Source organism: Elaeis guineensis, chromosome 5 (genome assembly GCF_000442705.2).
Source record: "Elaeis guineensis isolate ETL-2024a chromosome 5, EG11, whole genome shotgun sequence".
NCBI lineage: Eukaryota > Viridiplantae > Streptophyta > Magnoliopsida > Arecales > Arecaceae > Elaeis > Elaeis guineensis.
In genome coordinates this window covers 26,373,217-26,378,683 of record NC_025997.2, presented here as the reverse complement: position 1 = coordinate 26,378,683, position 5,467 = coordinate 26,373,217, and positions in this window count along the sequence as shown.

Sequence of the window (5,467 nt, the reverse complement as noted above, 5' to 3'; positions counted from 1 at the left end):
GAATATTGTTTTGGATTTTTACATGTATATCTTCTAAATATATGAAATTATATATATATATATATATATATCTTCATAAATATTTATTTTGCATGTATACTCTTCGTTTTTTCTTTTCTACATATGTATCTATATCATCTAACATTATAAAAAAATAAATAATTTTAAATTAAAATAATTTAAAATCTTTATAAGCAGACGTACAAAAGGAAATCTTTATGAAGATATAGTAGCAATTCTACGAGAATATTCATGTAATTTTACATATCTAAAAAAATATATATTTTTTTAAAAAAATTTCTTTTTTGGGGGTTTTTTTTGGGAGGTGGGGTGTTGGGTGGCATATGATTACTTCTTTGAGTTAGTCTTGCTAAATGGGAAATTTTTCGATTTGGAGTCTTTGGGCCTACTCGATGTCGCTCTCTTAGGTGCACACAAAAAGAAATATAGACATTAAACTTCACTAGAATCTAATTTATTGATAGTTCATGTCAAGCTACACTAACTTTATCACCTGCATATAAAATTTAGTTATCCCTTCTTAAAGAGACAATTTATGATGGATTGTGCCAGTACAACCAGCAAGATCATGAGATTATAGATTAGGCTAGACTTGTATTCATAAATACCTAGGAATAGCTTTATAGAGTGGGTTGGTTTGAATTCCATAGGAAAAAAAAAAAGACATGCTAGTTGTTGGTGTATGTATGGTGCTTCCAAGCCTTGAGAGGCCATGAGAGGAGCCATAGGCTTGGTTTCAGGATTCTGAGATCGATTTGGGTCCTAGAGCTAGGACGGGTTTAGTCCTAAGGTGGAGATTCGGCCTCCATGGGCTTAAGGCCTTGGGGATTTGGGTCTAAGGGAGATAATTCATGTATGGGCCAGATTTGAGTCTATGGGGATGAGAGCATACAAGATTTGGGCTTAGATGAGTGCTTTCGTGTATGGATTAGCCTAGGGAGTTTTGGACTAGAGTTTTGGTCCATGTATATGGATATATATATATGTACATTGTAATCTTAATTTGATAAGCGAATCAAAGTAACTCTTTCTCCCTAACCTCTCCATCTCTCTCTGGTTTTCACATGCCGCCCAAGGAGGCAGCCAAAGGGGCTTCATCCTAAGAGGAAGGGGGTGCCTCCCTCAAACCCTAGCGCCTAGGGTTTTGGAGGGGGCAGCCCATCATGTGGGCGCCTCCTTTGTGTGGCTGCCCAAGATCCCATCTCTCAGGTCTCCACGCCTCCTCTTCTTTGCTGATTGGGAGCTTGAAGAAGGATATCGATATCGATAGGGTTCAAGAAGAGGAAGAACAAGGTGAAGATAGACAAAGGCTATAGTTTTGCAGAAGGCTGCAGGGTCTCTCTCTCTTATGCGGTATAGCTCCAGTTGTTGGATGCCCCAATATCCTAATTTCTAGGAAGATGATCAGGTGATCTCATGGGGAGGTTTGGGCTCTGATTTGGTTCAAATCAGAGATGTGTAGGGGTCAAGATGGAGTGCACAAGTAAAGCCTGCAGTTTGGGAGATGCTGCCTTGGAGTCCTAGTCCAACAAAGACTCCTTCTCATCAATGGTTTCGGTCTAGATCTGATAGTCCCAAGGTATCACATCCCTAGATCTGGTTCTTAGAAAAGTGAAAGATCAGATCTGGAGGTGCATCCCAGATCCCTGGAAGCGGAGGGAACGTGAACTAGGTCGCTGCTGCAGGGTTCTTGATATGCAGCAATCTAAGACATAATGTTTGCTATCCTCAGAGAGTCTGGATCATCACGGATTCTTACAGAGGGCTTTGTCGCAGGTCTCCTCAGGTCCACACAAAGTATCGGCGATTTTCAACATGGTATCAGAGCCTGGTGGAGCATGTATGGAAATAAAGGAGAAGTCATAGAGGATAAAAACTAAAATTTGCACACCTATTCTACGGCATGTCTTGGATCTATCTTTGTTATTGTTGTGGTTTTGCCAACCAGGAGCAGCAGATTAAAGGTGGTAGTTGAAAAGCTTGATGGAAAGGAAAGTTTCCCAAGGTGGAAGGTTTGGATGCATGTTTTACTAGTCCAAATTAGGTTGGATGCGGTCTTGGAGAAAAGACCGGGGCGTATGATGACAAACAATGGAGTTCACTGGTTAGAAGGGTATGCTCATGTATTAGGGGCTGTTTGGTGGATGAGAAGTGTTTGGTAGTTATGGCGTGCTAGAGGAGAGATTTTTTCAAGGGATAATGGTCGAGGTGGAGCAGAAGAAGTAACTATACAATCTTCGGATGCTAGAGGGTGGGAATGTAGTCGGGGTGCATTTAGCGGTTCAATCAAAGTATGGATTTACGGAGCCTTGGGGTGATGGAGATGGCTGACCCATGGAGTGTCACAGCTAGTTTAGAGGAGGAGGTCCTCTAGTGGTTTCGTAGGGATCCGTGAAGTGTGGAAGGTTCGAAACGACAGCAACGACGGTGGAGTTCAGTAGGAGGTCCAGCAGGGCAGCACTGGGCAGCTAACCTCGGATTTGATTTTATCTTTTGCAGGAGCACCCGAAGGAGTCATCATTCAGGTAGAGCACCGATCAGAGGTACCTCCACAAGTGGAGGATGGTTTGGCACAGGTTTAGAGCCGAGGGGTGCAAAGATGGAGCCAGATACTAGCACCAGCGATGGTGATGCACAGCATGGTTCTATGCGAGATGTGCGGGCACCGAAGAGCCATGGCTCTAAGAAAATTGTGTCAGATGGTTTGTTTATAGCAAGAGAAGACTCAGATACCTATAAGGAGTCTGAGGTGAGCCTTGAGTGAGATAGGTGGGTCTGAGTCCAGACAGGATTTGAGCTGCAGTCCCTCCAGGAGAAGCTAAAGCGACAGTTGGTGTAGGTGCAGAAGAGAAAGACGTTGACAGAACACAGGAGGGTGTCCGGATACAAGCGAGGATCTTCTGTCCAGGTAGAGGTGGTCCTCTTAGAGGCCTTCAGGAGAGCTCTGAGGCTGAAGGGTTTGGTATCGACGGTGGAGGTTTGCACAGGGTGCTGTTAGGACGTGTAGCGATAGCAGAATTATACAGACGGATCGTGCGGGGGGTTTACCAAGGCTTGGGGGCACCAACGTGGAGACTGTTGGTACATGTGTGGTGCTCCCTATTAGGATTTGATGGCTCGAGATTCAGCCCATATTGAGCCCACAGTGAGGTTCGCGGTGAAAAATGGAGTCCAACGAGATCAAGATCACCTGAAACGGAGCTCGGATGGAGGAGATACGAGCTTTTGAAGTCGGCACGAGATTCGAGGCGGTGGAGGACCGCTGGCGACCGACGGCGGGCGGCAGCGGTGCGGCCGCAGGTGGTGGCGCGCGGGATGCGCGACCCAAGCCCGCGCGGGATGTGCGACCCACGCGGGCGGGCGGCCCAGCCGGGCACGCGGCCCAGGCGGGCGCGCGGCCCAGCCGAGCGCGCAGCCCAGGCGCGCCAGGCCCGCGCGCGGGAGCGGGCCGGCCCTGGCGCGGCCTGCTGGCCCTGTTGTCTTGGTCCACCGTGGATCGGGCGATCCATGGCTGGGCCTGTGGACTGCGTGGGCATTTTCCACACATTTTTCGCGGTCCACGGTACTATTCCGTGGATCGAAGTGCGATCCGACGGCATGGGTGGCTCCCGGTCTTGATCCGACGGTCCAGGGGTTTTTTTGGCTTTGTTTAGGACTCCTAATCCCTCTCTAATCACGTTTAAACCTAGTTTTAACCCTTTAAAAGCCTGTGCATGAAACAGAGAGGGGGGGATCGGTTTCCTGCACCGTACGAAGCCCGTACGAACCCGATTGAAGAGAGAGAGGTGGAAGCGCTGAGAGAGAAGGAGCAGGAGGCTACCGGACAGCGATCGCCAGGCACTTCAGGGGTTCAGGGAGGTCTTCAAGAGAGAGAGAGCTTTTGTGAGGGGAACTTCAGGTGAGAGAGAATTGGGTGTACAAGGGTTGAGGTGAGGTCTCCTCTTGTAAATTTTTTTTTTATAGTGAAGTTTGCATGCCCCGTGGAGGCGAGCCCTTTTGTGGCTGATCCACGTATTTTGATAGTTCTTCTTTTTATTTTGTTTCTTCTTTCTTCCTGCTGCATCGCATGGTACTGAAAAGATCTTGGGAGGTGGTGTCCTGGCCAGACATCCACCCAACAAGTGGTATCAGAGCAAGGCGGTATAAAGATGCAGATTGCAGCGATGGTGAGCAAGACTGAAGATGGAGAAGACAGGAACAATCAAGATGGAGATCAACAAGTTCGATGGTAAGAGCAATTTCTCCTTGTGGCAGGCAAGGGTGAAGGACGTGCTCATCCAACAGGGGTTGATCGATGCTCTCTTGTGCGATGAGAAGCCGACCACCATGGAGGTGCGGGATTGAAAACGGCTACAGATGCAGGCGGTGAGTACCATCCATATGTACCTGGCGGATGAGGTGGTGATCCATGTGCTGAGTGATATGTCTTAAATTTATCACAAGCGCACGGTGTGCAATGTAGCACGTCCGACGAGTACGAGTCGATCCCACGAGGAATTAGATTTTGAATTGTATTTAAATGCTTGCTCAGGCGAGCTTTAGAGAAAAAGAGAAGAGATTGTTTGTTGAATTATGAACTACCAAAGCAATAAACTAATTAATTATAAAGGTAAATTATCTAAAAGATCTAGGGCTCTTGAATCCACTAGACCAATGAATTAGAGAGCCTTCCTATGATTTCTCTTATAATGTCCCTTGATCAAGGTGTAAAATATGAACAAGCATGGGTCATGAAGAGATTTAACTCAACTATGATCCATCAAATATTTTGTTCTCACCCTAATTAAGAGATCCTTCCTTGCTTCACTTCTCTTGTATTATCCAAGTATAGGCTATGAAGGGATTCTGACCCAACTATAACCCATCAAGATTTTCACATGGAAAGAGAAGAAATGATTTAGAAAATTGTGATCCTTCTATCAATCATCTCCTCTTACACCAAATCAAGTATGGACTATGAAGAGATTCTGACCCAACGATAGCCCATCAAGTCTCTTGGCGAGAGAGATGAAGAGAGAAGGATTCTAAAATTTTAAAAGCTCGAAAAGAGAAATTGAATAGAGCAGACTTCTATTCATGATCTAGCTTTATCGCAAACCTCAGAGGGATTACTTAGCCAGACATAGTTGATTTGAAGTCAAAAATAAAATAACGACTAATTCTACTTACTGAAATTGAACTTGTGGAAATTAAAAATTAAAGAATTAAAAGATGCAAAAATTTAAACTATCCTATTGTAAAAATTAAAATTATAAAAATTAAATAGAAAGAAAATAACTAATTTATTTCTAAAAAAAATTCTGATACAAAAATTTTCAACTCCTAAACCATTAACAAGGCTTGGAGTTTGAACAGAAAATAAAATCTCTTACAGAATCAGACTTCTCTCCTTCTCTTGGCTTGGGATCAACCTTCCCCTAGCTGACTCTCCTTCTCGTGTGTTGGA